The 16,414-nt window shown below is 34.4% G+C and overlaps 1 long non-coding RNA gene and 4 other non-coding genes across 5 annotated transcripts; all 5 read right to left on the bottom strand.

Annotated features, from left to right (window-relative positions):
* Positions 1-2,258: 2,258 nt before the first annotated feature.
* On the bottom strand, positions 2,259-2,330 carry Trnae-uuc (transfer RNA glutamic acid (anticodon UUC)). The gene has a single exon. It is a non-coding gene; the product is annotated as a tRNA-Glu (tRNA).
* A 655-nt stretch (positions 2,331-2,985) lies between these two features.
* Positions 2,986-3,057, bottom strand: Trnae-uuc (transfer RNA glutamic acid (anticodon UUC)). Its single transcript has one exon. It is a non-coding gene; the product is annotated as a tRNA-Glu (tRNA).
* Positions 3,058-10,579: 7,522 nt separating this feature from the next.
* Trnae-uuc (transfer RNA glutamic acid (anticodon UUC)) lies at positions 10,580-10,651 on the bottom strand. Its single transcript has one exon. It is a non-coding gene; the product is annotated as a tRNA-Glu (tRNA).
* Positions 10,652-12,055: 1,404 nt separating this feature from the next.
* On the bottom strand, positions 12,056-13,503 carry LOC128220467 (uncharacterized). Its single transcript, XR_008258790.1, has 2 exons — positions 13,105-13,503; positions 12,056-12,680 (listed from the first exon to the last, which is right to left on the bottom strand). It is a non-coding gene; the product is annotated as an uncharacterized LOC128220467 (long non-coding RNA).
* A 1,580-nt stretch (positions 13,504-15,083) lies between these two features.
* Trnae-uuc (transfer RNA glutamic acid (anticodon UUC)) lies at positions 15,084-15,155 on the bottom strand. Its single transcript has one exon. It is a non-coding gene; the product is annotated as a tRNA-Glu (tRNA).
* Between the last annotated feature and the right edge of the window lie 1,259 nt (positions 15,156-16,414).

The following is a 16,414-nucleotide window of genomic DNA, read 5'->3' as shown; positions in this document are numbered from 1 at the left end:
CTTTTACAAGAATGATCATAGAACAATGTTACATTACGATAACTTGTAACATTAGTGTCGTTAAGATCAGCACATAATCAATTGTCTCAATAATCTGAAAAAAAGCCAATTGTCTATTTTTATTTATTGCATAATATTTTGTTAATCATACAGTGAACTAGCGATAGTTTGCTACAAATTAGTACATGATTCCATATGAAATAACATTTGATATCATGTTAACTATGAACTCGGAGTACATTCGGTGAATTCCAGCATCACTGTATGTATGGTGATCAGTTTAAAAGGATAACGTGAACATGTTTATCACGCTTGTTTATTGTTCTGTCCATTCTTATAGTAGTAATACACAAACATGTCCACCGCAGCCAATCCGTACACGGTTCCTATCAACGTCACTGGATCCTTCGGTAGAAACTTTAACGTTGGACTTAATATTCCGACTCCCAAGAAACAACCACTTTGGAAAAGTGTTGCCATGGCCACGGGTAGTATCGCGCTAGTATCCTTCTTGTCCGCCACTTTATACGTGGTCTTTACCTATAAGGAAAGTGTCATTGTATTAGAAAAGCATTTATAATAATGATAGTAAATTAGCGAATTAAAAATGTTATTTTATAATAGTATTATGATAACAGTAGCAATAGCAGCAGCAGTAGCAGCAGTAGGAGTAGTAGTAGTAGTAGCAGTAGTAGTAGTAGTAGTAGTAGTGGTAGTAGTAGTAGTAGTAGAAGTAGTAGTAGCAGTAGTAAGAATTTGAAAAATAGATAAGGTAAGGTTAATTTATTCATTCATATTTCTGTGTTGATAACTCAAATAAAGTCTGAGTTTTGAATAAAGCAATAACAATTCTTACCCCATGTTCATTCTGATGAGAAAACGCTCAATTTATATTCAAATCGTCACTGGCTTAAAATAAACCTATTTTATTAGTTATACAAGCTAACGTCCCACATGTATTAAAGTGATACTATCACTATTTATGTGGCACGGTAAATAGAAAAGGTAAATTATATAATCGGCGATCGTTCTTAAAAAGTATTTGTATTGAAAACTATTATGTGTAAATATGCAAAAGTGCAATGTAAACGAATATATTAACTGTCTTGATAAATTTATATTTTACATGCTAAACATCCTCTGGGGTTTTGAATTGACAGAAGAAGTATATAACATGGTTGACATATTTCATTTTACTTTATTTTATGCGAACTCTTTGTATATTGAAATACTTTTAACATAAACAGAAAATTACCTTTATAACTGTCTCAGTGTAGAATAACACACTTGACTTTTCCTCTTTAAACCTACAAAAACGCGAGTTGAATAAATAGTTCGCCACCAGGTTGATTATTTAGCACGCTTTACAGTACGGGTGAGAGATTAGGACGTTACAAAACTAGAACATCGATACCGATATCGTATGGGTAACATACAGGTAAACCGAAAAATGGCTATATTTTTAACGTAATAACCCTTTCAATGTATATACAATTGTGAATACTTTAAATAATCATATTTTATCTTCCCGTAAACATTGGTACTGTGCCTATTAGCTCACACACTTATAAATGGCAACGATCTTTGGAGACTGGTTGTGTCACTCAGCTGCAACGGGTTTCTATAATACGGTACTTTCTTTTTATCTAGGAACTTAAATAAAAAGAACACGGCAATGATATAAATGAATTTCGTTGAAGTCAGAAATCATCCTTCACTATTAAATAAATTTAAATTGCATTGGCTGCATTGGTCCAAACATAATGTTTGAGCCCCCAACTGCATAAACTGTGACCCGAGATACACATTGTACGTAGAAGAATACATTCAGTGATGAAACATACAACTATCTATGCTCTTTGTGATCTGATTTAAGACAAACTCATTTAGTCCATATAAAACAATAATCCGCGGGACAGTGACTAACCCTATGCTCTGTGACCATCAGATTTTAGACACGAATGATCTTAACAACAACATCGTTTAGCCCAGAACTCTTTCGGGACTCTATACCTACGTTCTGTTTCTTCTGATATGAGAAACGACAATTCCCAAAGAATATAGAATCCATCATTTCGGGAAAAAAAAATCTTTGTAGAGTTATAATGCTACAATTACTTATACAACAAAACATTTGCAAAATCAGTGTGACTAACTAAACTTAGTGCGGACGAAACACAGATTCAGTGGATTATACCAACGTTAACATTACGGAATGTTTTGAAAAGCTGTATTGTTTTAATTAATTCTAAAAAGTGTTCCGGTGCCGGGAATCGAACCCGGGCCGTCTGGGTGAAAACCAGAAATCCTAAACACTAGACCACACCGGAGACAGTGATAAATGAATAGAAATATGAGTTTATTAGACTAATATAACACATACGATTTTATCGGTTTTATCATCTCATGATATGATTGTGTTCGTATTCGGAGATACGACAGGGCATAATGATCGATATCTTTTTGAAAATATTTTGCTGGATCTCTCATTAACATGTTACATTAATGTTAAGTTCTTCAAATTGGGTAATTGAATTGATTCAATATCACATTCTATGTAAATAAACAATGTTGATTTCAAGGACCTTATTTCTAGATTGACCACAGTTAACATAATCTTTTAATTTTCACATTTTCAACTTTCATTTGGGTTGTTATTGCTTTTCGGTTCAATGAGTTATTCATTGACTTTGTCTCTGCCTCTTTAAACGAACATAGCGTAAGTTGAATATAAAGTTCGCCACAGGTTTAGTATAATATTATAAAAGCACGTTTTACAGCACGGGTGGAAGAAACGATATTTCGCAACAGAAAACGCTCGGGGATACGGCAGGGCCATAATGGAAATATTTCTGGAAATACTCTACTGCGAATATCTGAAACTTGTTTTGTTTTAGAAAAACACATTCACTAGATCATACGCAAGTCAACAATAACGATATTGTTAGAAAAACTAATATGCTTTTATGAATTTCAAAAATTCTGTTCCGGTGCCGGGAATCAAACCCGGGCCGTCTGGGTGAAAACCAGAAATCCTAACCACTAGACCACACCGGAGACACAAAAGGGAATACCCTGAACCATTGATACATTAAACTAACACGTACGATGTTATCGACTTAACATCTCATGATATGATTGTTCGTATTCGGAGCTAGGGCAGGGAATAATAATGGATATCAATCTTGAAATATTCTACAGCAACTCTCTCAAACATGTAACATTAACGTTCAGTTCTACAAATGCTTCAATTGGGGTAATTGAATTAATTCATAATCACGTTTAACGCAATTAACTATATTAATGTCATAGACCATATTTCTTATTTTGACAATAGTAAACACATAATGGGTGAAAAGAACCCGTATTTCGCAACAGAAAAGTGTATATTACATTGCTATGTTCTTTGTAGACAAGTGAAAACAAATTATTATTCATGTAATAAAATTGTGTTATAAAAGCAAATCTTCACCATAAACATTTTCTTGTAAAATTTAAGAATGAATTGAATCGATGTGAAGGTATCGGTTCCCCAAAGCTGAATACCTTTATACTCATATGCGCACGAATCTGCCGTGCTTATAAAACGCCACCTTATTTCATTTTAAACAGGGGAAAATAATTTCCTTCCTTCTGAGTTAAATAGTTTTCGTCAGCAAAATGCCAATACGTATCATTCATATTCAGGCTTCCTGATCGTACGTGGCGGTCTCTGTTGCCATGGATCTTGTTGTTCATCGACCACGCCCAACGCCAATCGTGATGTTGGAACCCGGGAGGTCTGTTCAACATCGGCTGTTCAAGTGCCCTTTCAAGCCCTTCAAGCAAACCACTGGCCCAAACTGAATGAGACGTCCTACCAGTATGGTTCCGCGGCCTCTACCTACCCAAAAAGCTTCGAAAAGAAAAAGGATTAATTCTTGCAGACTCCTCCGTCTATGCAGTTTTAAATTCCGCTGCAGTTGATCAAATTTGTCATATCAAAATGATTTTGAAGTGCTTAAACTAATTGAATTGTCTAATTGTTTTCTTCTCAGTCAGTCATATTTATATAGTTCTTCACCAAAAACAAAACCTCAAGTGACGAACGAGGAGCAGTCCTACAAAATTAATAATAGAATCAAAGTGCTGAAAACACTGATGGACTAGGGCTTTATTCAGGGAAATGTTGACAACAATATTCTAAGCATTGAAAAAATTGGCTCACATCACAAGGGGTCACTGTTTAATGGGCTAGCTTAAACTTTAGACTAAAACTGCTTGCAAGCTGCAAAGGAAATTAGAAAAATCTAGTTAAGTGTGTGTAGAGTGAGGGGGGTGGGTGTTGTGGGGGCACACATACTTCTTTAATTTGATCAAATCCTTTTATATCAAAGGTCTGTTATTTGCAGTTTCAGAGGAAATTTTCAATGATGTAGTTATATACTATATAGAAAACCTGTCACCTCTTTTTCAGGGGAGCTTTAAACCACAGGGCCATACTTTGAACAATCTTTGTTTAAGACATCTACATTGTACACCTATGTCAGACTGCATACACAATGCTATTAGGAAGTAGTTTTTATTTAAAAAGAGAAGAATTATTTTCTCCCTCTTAATTTGTGCTTGGTATTCAATTCATATAACATGTTACCATGATAACTTAGTGCTGTTGATAATTATTAGGCACTGCCTTCTGTCTAATGCTATTCATACTACTGCTGCAGACTTTTGTACATAGCAAAGCAAGTTGAGTAGACTAAGATGAGATGAATATCGTTTTTAAAGTATGAAATATTGAAATGTCTTTTAAATACTTTGACCATCAAATTTCATAACATGGTGTCAGCAGTTCACCACACTGCTAGTGAGAATGGAATACCAAACATAATTTTATTCTTTATTATATACCCATCATCAATCCACATGCAATACATATCACAAAATACTTTAACCCATATTCCGCTCCAGTGCAATACGGCCATATACCACTATTGTGACGTCACGTCATAACAAGTATGTTGCGCAATATTAAATTGACGTCATTAAACCAATGAGTGCATCCTTAAAATGAAATTTATTATGCAAAGATGTGGCTTCTAAGTGATCTAATCAGTAATGTATATAATAAAGGGTTATTAGTACTGCGTTTTGATCCGGATATGGCGGAATGTTATTTTTGATTCTGGTAATATTTTGTAGATTTGATTTTACTCGGCTTGTTCCTTGTGAAATCCGAATCTGCAAAAATCTACTTGAGTTAAATACAACCTCCTGGATCAAAACGCAGGAACAACAAAACCTGTTACCCCGTGGACAGAGCATCTTTAACCCACAGGGTCATTGTAACTTTGAACAATCATTGTGAAAGACAACTACATACAAGATGCTTAAGGAAGTAGTTTGGAAAAATTAAGATTTAGTTTCTCCATCTTTAATTGTACGAGTATGCATTAGATAACTCAATAATTGCAGCAGTTGGCCATTCTTGTATTGTTATCTGTCACTGTCCTGATAGCTCCCTATCTGAATAGATGCAAAAGGTTGTAGGTTCATGATTCTCCTGGTCCAATATGTCATACAGAAACAAGATGTTGAATGTTGAATCAAAAAGCTTTCTTTTCAGGCACTGCAAATTGAATAGTACTGTAACATTTGGAGTGCCAAGAATTTGTTGGATTCCTAGGTAACAGGTATCAGGTGTTGCAGTACATTTGGCAAATACTTTTCACCCGTCCTTGGTAATCTAAAAAAGCTTTCATTTCGCAAAAGTAGTTCATATAACTATATTAAGATTGCTAAATCAGAGTTTGAATAATTCTGCAAACTAGATGTGCCTTTAATTGCAGCAATTTGAACTCCAACTCATAATGTCAATTAAGCTGGTTAAGCAATACTGCAGTTCCTTGGTGTGGGGATTGCTTTATTTACTTTGATAAACAAACAGTTCTTGGGTTGGAAAGTACAATGTATTAATATGGCTTAAAAATTGTTTGGTTAGGGCTACATCCTTTTCAAAAATAGGTAGGGAAGGTAGGCTTTATTTTATTTTATTTTTTTATTAGGCTTTATAAAAGAATATCATTTTCATCATTGGAGAATGGTGTTAAAGTTATCTTCTGTATAAGCATTTAAGGCTTAAACTACATATTGAAAAGCAAAGAAAAAAATGAGATTTTTTTTAAATTTTTAAAAAATAAATTCAAAGTGACTATTAAAACGGAAGGGTCGGCGCCTATTCCGTTGGTAGGGTCGGGTAACCCGAACCAAATGTATTTTTTTTAGGCCAGTGCATTTTTCTTGCCCTGACTCCATCCAAGCCTTAAATTTTAGATCAACATGTACTTGGGGCTATGTGTAATATCAATGAGAACTATAGATTATGTTCAATTTAGTGCCACTTATGATATTTCATTCCACATACAAAAACACTAACATGTTCTTTAAAACCAATATCCTATGTTACGATAAAACCATTGCCAAGTTGGTACTTTGAAAAGACAAGAAATTATATCTGGCCAGGGTTTGAAATAGTCTTTCTAGACAGCGTGCTGGACTTGTTTTGCAGTTACTTTGAAAATCTTCAAAAGCTAAACTGAACAAGACTGGAGCAAAAAACTCACAAAACCAAAAGGGGTTTTAAAGACTTATGAGATCATTCTCACATCACCTATACCATTAGTTCTTATCTACAAACATGAGTCAACATAATAATTAATATTTTACATAAATATTGCAATGAATAAAACATATTGCAATAAGTGCCAATAACATAGCAATCAAGTATGATCACTATAGGCCTAAACATGAGATTTCAACATTTCCTGATAAACAATAAATAATTTTACTTAACAATTTTCTCATTATTTACACAAGCTAAAAAAATGGGCTCTTTTTGAATACTTCACATATTTCATGGCTTTCATCATTCAAACTAACATTTCGCTTGTTATTTCAATATTCAATGATTTTGTAAACATTCATAAATGATGGTTAAAATTAACATTCATGCTAATCATGCCTACCAAAAGCACCTGACTGACCAATCACTATCCAATTTTGGCAAAGCTTATTGGTGGTTCATTGAAATCAATCATGACCTCCCACAATCTGCACTGATCAACAGTAGTTAATGAGTTGTTTCAATTGTTCTTATTTCCATAAACTTAGAAAACAACTGCAGTGAATAAAATTTATTCCCCATCACTGAGAGAAAGTTTAGAAAAATGAAAACTTTGTGCTGTCTTCTTTTTGTTTGTCTCAAATTAATTCAGCATTGGCTTCACTTGTTGTTTATGAAAGGGACTGTACACCAGATTGGCACCAAAAAAGTTGTTTTTTTCCTGTAACGAATCTGAGGACACTTTTTTAATAAAATATTTTACTCTTTGATATCGTTATTGTAAATAAAATACCAAAATAAAAAAAATCCAGTGAAGTGTCGTATCCACTATGCTATGAAGACTTACTTTTACTGGGTGGAATTTTCCAGATGTATTACCTAACTCTCTAATATCATGTAATAACATCAACGGCAGATCACGCATAAGAAATGAATTTTACTCGGTAGACATACCTAGTAATCTTTTTTTAATGGAAAAACACGAAATAACTGCTATTAATAAATCATTTGTAAACTATGAGGATCATCAGTTAGTAAGTTTCAATGCATTAATTGTACACATCGAAGTTTATGTCAATTTTCTACAATTTTCTTTATTTTTTTGCTTTTTCATCATTAACTGAGTACAGCCCCTTTAAACTGTACCTTATAATGTCTGTGACTTATCAAATATTTAATAGTAATGGTCTACAACCAAGATTTGTTTAAATTATCCAGGTTTTAAACTGCATTGTGTATGCGATTGGAAAGATAATCTTGAAAGCTCACTTAGTATATTTTTTACAAATAACATTCACCCTGCAAGGTGCTCATATATGGATGATACATAAAGATTTGCACAGTCATTTATGTATACTTGCATATATTGATAAAGGATACATTTTTCAAATCTTTGATTTAGATTGCAAAGTATAACTTATATAAATAAATATATATTCTTAACTTTATCTGAATACACAAGCTAATGCATCAGTCAATTGTAACCATGCCACCCCCACCCCGGTCCCGGAATAGCGGGTACTTTTACTTTCGGTCCAGCCAACCCCAGCTAAAATCCCCGCCCTGCGGAGATAATCTGAAGGTAAAGTCCCCACCAAATGCCCCGCACCCAAGGGACATTATGTTAAGCCCCATCCACACTCTATTTTCCGGGAAGACCTGGCACTGCGGGGCCACTTGAAAGGTAAAAACATGGCCCATTTCGCCGGTTATCCCGGTATACCCCCGGATGTGGGAGCCGTGGTTACAATTGACTGGTGCATAATGATTCATGTAGTGATCCAATCTCATGCCAAGATGATTTCTGGTCTGACATCGCGAGGTTAGTTATTCTTAAGCATAAAGAAGCCTGGACAGCATTTGAGAAAGACTGTTGTGAGGTTAAATCTTCATTACTTCACTATTCTACAACATTGGGTGATAAGGGAACTTTATTGAATATTTTGATTTTAATTTTGTTCCCTAAACGCCACAAGTCAACTGATTAATTAATACAAATTCAATTCTTTCTCCACAATATTCGGCACTGCATTGTTAAATAAAAAGTTACACTTGTAAATTATTTAACCAAATACCTTTCCCTCAAATATTTCACACATTTTTATTGATCTATCAACAACAATGCATCACCATACAGTATCTCTGACTGATTTTTGATTTTTATTCTTGGCTAGAAAACAAAAAGTGAGCACACAGCGTCTTCACAAAAAGAACTTGTAAAGTATGCACCAGTCAGTTGTAACCACGCCCCCACCCCCAGGGAATAGCAGGTACTTTGACTTTCGGTCCAGCCAATCCCCGGTAAAATCCCTGCCCTGCGAGAACAAACTGGTGGTAAAATCCCGTGAATAACCCCCCGCACCCAGGGAATCTAAGGTAAGAGCAATTCCCTGATATATTTTGAGGGAAGACAAAACCACCGCAATCACCCGGCATTGCGAGGACACTAGTTCTGGCTTCCATAATTTTAATGTTGATATTTATTTTTGACTGGTGCATTTCACAGGGGCAGGTTGTGTTGTTTTGAAACACCACGCCTCTGTCCGTTTTGTTGTTTTTGTTGTTGTTGTTGTTGGTTTTTTTTATCAATTTTAGTAAGAATATGATGTGGTAACTGTAACTTGTGGCTCCAAGACTTTTCTATGCACATAGGTAAACAATCATCTTATTCACAGATGCTGTGCACATATTCATACATTTGGCTTTATTTAGAATGAAACTTCATAAATAAGAATGCGCATATTTGATATTTTTTATCTCCATTTTGCAAAATTGAAATCACATGATTTTTTCAAACGAACTTGGTATTGCTTGAAAATTTACGTGTCAAATTAAAAATGCTACCCACGGTAAGATGAAAATCAAACCGTTTGATGGTGGTAATCATTCAATGGCGGCTTTATTGATAAATTTCCTCAATAAAACACTATGAAATTCACATCATCAGCATCCGGAAGTAGTGATAACATACATGTATGTCTGAATCATTCGGCCGCTCTGATCAGAGTAAATTTTGAGGTCAATAAGTAGACTGGTACCCTAATTTACTTTTCCTCAAATATATAAAGTTATACAGGTATGCGGCATATGGTTTTTAGTTAACATTTATAGTATTTGAACAATAAATACCAAAAATCATGTTGTATTTAAAAATGTGCTAAGTGCCATGCGATGATTAGTTAAAAAAACTTTATATCGAAGAGAAAATATCACGGAAACATGCAAATTATGTCGAAAAAAAAAAGAACAGGGACCGACTTCGGAATACCAACATTGTATGCAAAGGATAACAATACTTTTTTTCAAACCAACTTTCCTGGTTGTTTTCTACTTAGATTGCACGCTTTATTCGCTTTACGTATGAATTCACAAGACATTTCGAATGCGCGACGGGCACCGCGGTCTTCGGATAAAAGAGAAAGAGGGTACCAGTCTATCAATACAGAGCATTGAACGGAAAATTTCGATGCGTACTTTTCCAATATGTTCATATTCTTATTGCATATAATCTGACCGTATGCACGAATATTCATGTAGTTTACCCGATTAACTCACTCGCTACGTATGAATTTCTTGTGCTTCATTACAAGAACATACAGTTAGCTTGAATTGTTAGGAGAACTATTTTTATTGGATGTTTTCATTGTAATCAGTTCCGGTACTACTTTGATTATTCAAATTTGCTAACGGCAATCCAATCAAAATACAGCGTATGAATACATTACGTCAGTGAACCCCCATATGCGGCTTGAGAATGCAGATAGCGCGTTTATGGCTATGAACTAGGCCACAAGTGCCCTAGTCCAAAAACCGTATATACTTATCCCCGCCAAAAACGTAGTACAATAGAACTATGATAACTTAAATAAATATATTGATATCAATATACTTAAAGCCTATATTCATTGAAATGTGAATAATTGTATATATATATTTGTTAGAAAACCTTAAATGTTTTAAACAGTTTCAAAAAGTTAGTTCCGGTGCCGGGAATCGAACCCGGGCCGTCTGGGTGAAAACCAGAAATCCTAACCACTAGACCACACCGGAGACGCTATGAATTGTCTGATTTAGATTTATATATACTGTATACGATTTGTATCGCTGTTACCCTTAGTCATATTATTGAGCATTCTCGGGCCTATTTATAACCTAATCACATAAGATAACATATAGGTTATGAATACGCTGGGGGGCCGAGAGTGAAAATTGATAAGTTATGCATAATATATATGTATGCTGCTTTAAAGCGAAATTTATCTTATACAATATTTTCCATAAATGCATTATTTAGTAGGTAGTAAACGGTTTATAATTAAAAAATAATGATTGTTATACATGTGTATGTATTGATTTGAATAAGGGTGTCACTTTAGCTTACAACGCTTAATAAACTTTGCTAACCTGTACGTTGAATTGTTGGTGTAGAAAGGTCAGTGGTAAATAAGATAACATAAGTTTCATTTTTTATCATGTAAATACCAAATGTGTTGTATATTACAAATGTAATTTGTATTATATGTATTTACCACTTTTCACGTGCTGTATGCGCTGAGTGTATAATAAAACTGTAAACTGTAAAACATAAATGAAATAAGTATTTTATATTGTGAATGGGTTGCCAAAATAAAAAAAAATATTCTGAATACCATTAGTTGTTGAAAGCATTGGAGAATGAAGAGTTAACCTAGTTCTAATTATTTGAACAGCAAAGGTGAACGCATCTATGTATAATAAGTATCTCCAAAATTGGAGTAGTAATTAAACGGTTTAATTTATTTTTGGTGATGTTTCATGTTTTGAATAATCTGCAACAGAAGTCATGTCCAAGTGGCACACGTGTACATGGATCGACACTACCAGCAGGCGTACGTCAACATTCGTTAGACTGATAAATGCACTTTAGTAAAATTTGTGTGGCAATTTTGAGTGCAAACTTTACTTGCAAAATTTTAACAAATGTACAGTAATAATACCATGAAAACGGTTTCTGAAAGAGTTATACGAAAAGTTGGAACCTTATCCGTTATTAAGTTGTTGTTGTTGTTTTTTCAAATAAGTATTGGAAACCGATTCCATTATAAAAGTCCTATTCGACTTTGTCTCACTTCTTACATTTTAATGATCCAGGGTGGCTTCATGATTTCTCCCACCTCGGACCTTGATATCATGTAATTTCACCCATGCAAGATAAACTTGTTTATCATTTCGAACCTGGATATCCGGTCATTACGTTATTAACCCCTGGATTAAACTAGCGATAATCAAACTCAGAGCTGTATTTTTTTCCATGAAACACAGTATTTCATTTTCACAAAGAATTCATTGTTGTAACGTTTTTTGCTTCGTTCGTATTCAGTTTATACATTCAGTGAGTTCCATGCACTCACTCGATGCATGGGTTCTTAATATTAAAGATTGTATGACAAAGTATATTACGAGCTTAAATAGTGGTATTTTCTAAGTCATTTATTCAAAATTCACATAATTATATCTTTGAATCGTACCTATTTAATAAATGTACTTCCAGTTATGTGTACATTATATCTTTTACAAGAAGGATCATAGAACAATGTAACATTACAATAAATTGTCACATGAGTGTCGTTAAGATTAACACATAATTCAATAATCTGAAAAACGACACTTGTCGCTTTTTATTTATTGCATACTATTTTGATAATTATACAGTGAACCTGCGATAGTTTACTACAAATCAGTACATTCTTTCATATAAATAACGTTTGATATCATGATAACTATGAACTACGGAGTACATTCGATGAAATCCTATGTCATTGCAGTAGTATGTGATCAGTTTAAAAGTATTTCGTGAGCAGGTAGATCACTCATGTTTTTTGTTCTGTCCATTCTTATAGTAGAAATACGCGATCATGTCCACCGCCGCCAATCCGTACACGGTTCCTATCAACGTCACTGGATCCTTTGGTAGAAACTTTAACGCTGGACGTAATAATCCGACACCCAAGAAACAACCGCTTTGGAAAAGCGTTGCCATGGCTACGGGTAGTAACGCGCTAGTATCCTTCTTATCCGCCATTTTATACGTGGTCTTTACCTTAAAGGAAAGAGTCATTGTATTAGTAAAACATATATTTTAATAATAATGATAGTAAATTATCGAAATAAGAGAGTATTTCATTGTAATGATATAATAACAGTAGCAGTAGCAATAGCAGAAGTAGCAGCAGCAGCAGCAGCAGCAGAAGCAGTAGCAGTAGCAGTAGCAGCATCAGCAGTAGCAATAGAGTAGTAGTAGTAGTAGTAGTAGTAGTAGTAGTAGCAGTAGCAGTAGCAGTGGTAGTGGTAGTGGTAGTAGCAGCAGCAGTAGTAGTGGTAGTGGTAGTGGTAGTAGTAGTAGTTGTAGTAGTAGTAAGAATTTAAAAAAAATAGATAAAGTAAGTTTAGTTTTTGCATTCATTTCTGCGTTGAAAACTCCAATTAAGTCTGAGTTTTAAATAAAACAAAAAAACAAATCTCACCTAAGTGTATCGCAATGTCAAAATAATTTCCACTGTGTGTGTGTCTGTTTGTGTATTAGCTTAAGATTGTGAATGTTCATTCTGATGAGAAAACGCTCAATTTATACCCAAATCGTCACCGGGTGAAAATAACTTGACCTATTTTATCAGTTATACAAATGAACGTCCCACAGGTATTAAAGTGACACTATCACTATTTATGTGTTACGGTACACGGAAAAAGTAAATTATATAATCGATCGTTCTTAAAAAAGAATTTGTCATAGATACTTAAGTAATAAATCAATTTAAAAATTGAAATTTATAATTTGTAAATTTACATTAGGACAATAATAGACAATATAATCTGTCATACTTAATTCATATGTTAGATGTTAAAAGATGCATTGAGTTTTACAGATTTCATTTTATTTAATTCAATGCCAATAGTTTGTGCAACATAAACAGATCATTACAATTTATAACTTTCAAACTTCTTAACTTTTGTACAGAAAAAAACACAGTTGACTCTAACTCTTTAAACCTACAAAACGCAAGTTGAATAAATAGTACGCCACCAGGTTGAGTATATAGCACGCTATGCAGTACGGGTGAGAGATTAGGACGTGACAAAACTAGAACATCGATACCGATATACGTATAGGAAACATATAGGTTAATCGAATAATGGCTTCAGTGTTAATGTTATAACTTTCTCAATGAATATACAGTTGTGAATAATTTTAATTATTATATGTGATTTTCCCGTGAACATTGCTACTGCGCCTGTTTGCTCACACACGGTTAAAGGCAACGTAGTTTATCATATTTATATAAAAGCTGCACTCTCACAGATTAAGCGTTTTGACAACTGTTTTATTTTTTGTCTTGGAACGAGCCAATTTTTGCGAAAATCCATGGAAACCAGTGAAACAAGACTGCTGACAAAAAATAAGATCGCAGATTTTTATGTTAAAGTTCATAATATTGATGTTTTATGCATTTTTCTTAAACCATAAGTAACGGTTTAAGCCATATATCATTAATTTAAGGACAGAAATATGAAAATCTACAATCTGATTTTTTGTAAATATAAATATAACCACATTAACCAGATAAAAAATTTAAAAAGGAACGAACATCGGGATTATATACCTAAGCCCGGTGTCTTCTGATATGCGACACGACAATTCTTAAAGAACATAGAATCCATTATTTAGGAACAAGAAATAAGTTATCAGGCCACAATTCCTGTACACAACATTAACATTATCAATATCAGTGTCACCTACAGAACTTAGTGCGGACAAAACACACAATCAGGAGATTATACCAAAGTTAACAAAAACGGTATTGTTAGAAAAGCTGAAAAGTTTAAATGAATTCCAAAAAGTATGTTCCGGTGCCGGGAATCGAATCCTGGCCATCTGGGTGAAATCCAGGAATCCTAACCACTAGACCACAAGGGAGACACTAAGATGTTTTGAGAACCATAATGACTATACATGTAAGACTAACAGATACGATTTTTTTTATCAACTTCATCATCTCATGATATGAGTATTCGTATTCGGAGCTACGGTAGGGCCATAATGGAAATCATTCTGGAAATATTTTACAGAGACTTTCTCAAGCATAAAATTATCAATTTTTTTTTAAAACATACGTGTGTTTAAGTAAACACAAAATCTGCTGCTCCACGAATTGTTGACAACTCATTTCCAATGCACTACCAATAAGTGGTGGAGCTGGCGTTAGGTAGCCATGTATTTAATTAAAAGCGCATTTGCTGCATAAGTCCATATAAAGAGTCTGAGCCCACGCCGGCACCAACTATTACCGAAGGATATGAATTGCACGTAGAATACATCAAATTGATAATACATAAAAATGGCTTACTGAATATAGCGCGGACAAAACACACATTCAGTAGATTATACGAAAGTTAACAATGACTGTATTGATAAAAGAGCTAAAATGCTTTCATTCCAAAAGGTAAGTTCCGGTGCCGGGAATCGAACCCGGGCCGTCTGGGTGAAAACCAGAAATCCTAACCACTAGACCACACCGGAGACGCTACAAACAGACAGCGTTATATTTATATATACTGTTTACGATTTGTATCGCTGTTAACCTTAGTCATATTATTGATCATTCTCGGGCCTATTTATAACCTAATCACACAAGTTAACATATAGGTTATAAATACGCTGGGGGTCGAGAGTGAATATTGATGAGTTATGCACAATATTTATGTATGCTGCTTCAAAGCGAAGTTTATCTTTCCCCTATATCGTTTTCTATTTTTTTTCTAAATGATTTAGTGTGATATGTTGAGCTATTGTGAAGGACTTCATTTTCTTTCTAGTCAGAGTCGTGAACAAGTGAGTGATGATGATGTTGATGTAGTATTGACGTTATGCACCAATCAATTGTAACCGCGCCCCCTCCTCCTCCCTCCCACAGGTCCGGGGCTAAACAGGGGAAATGGGCCGTGTTTTTACCTTTCAGGTGGCCCCGCAGTGCCGGGTGAATTCGGTGGTTTTGTCTTTGTGCCAAAAATGGCCGGGAATGGATCTTACTTAGAGTCTCTATGGTGCGGGGGCATTGGGCGGGAATTTTACAAGCAGTTTGTCCCCGCAGGACGGGGATCTTACCCGGGGTTGGCTGGACCGAAAGTCAAAGTCCCCGCTATTCCCCGGACCTGCAGGGGGGGGGGGCGTGGTGACAATCGACTGGTGCATTATATGTACACTAGTTTGCAGATAATGTTTTGCACAAGTCAAATTGCTCTTCAACAAGTTCGTTTATTCTGAATTTACATTACACAAAAGTTTTTTTGTGTACGTGGTAAATTGATAAAAAAAAACCTTTTTATTATAGCAATGCTATATTAGAGGATACTAGTATATATTTTTAGCGCACTTGGTGTGATGCTCAATTATGATTTGGCAAAAGTAACAAACAGTTGACGGATCAAGCACGTAAGGCTATGTTTAATGTAATGTCTTAAGCTAAAATAAAACCTTTGCTATCATAATGAAATGCAATTACAATATTAAGTTCTTTATAACATGGCTCTGATGTTCGGATTTATGAGAAAATTGTTATTACATCTCATTTTCAATTCAAGTTCTACAAATATATAATAAGTTCAATTTCAATGTACCACTTAAGAAGTCTTTTGTATGGCATTGCATGAAAAAATAGACTGTTTGCATTATGTAATTATCAAGAAATATATACGACTAGTTTTATCCTAAATCCTTAAATAAACGAAAGACGCAAATATGTTCATCATGATCTTTATCTCTATACAAATATTTTGATC

This window comes from Mya arenaria, chromosome 15, assembly GCF_026914265.1.
Source record: "Mya arenaria isolate MELC-2E11 chromosome 15, ASM2691426v1".
Classification (NCBI taxonomy): Eukaryota; Metazoa; Mollusca; class Bivalvia; order Myida; family Myidae; genus Mya; species Mya arenaria.
This window is presented reverse-complemented; position numbering and strand designations above follow the sequence as displayed.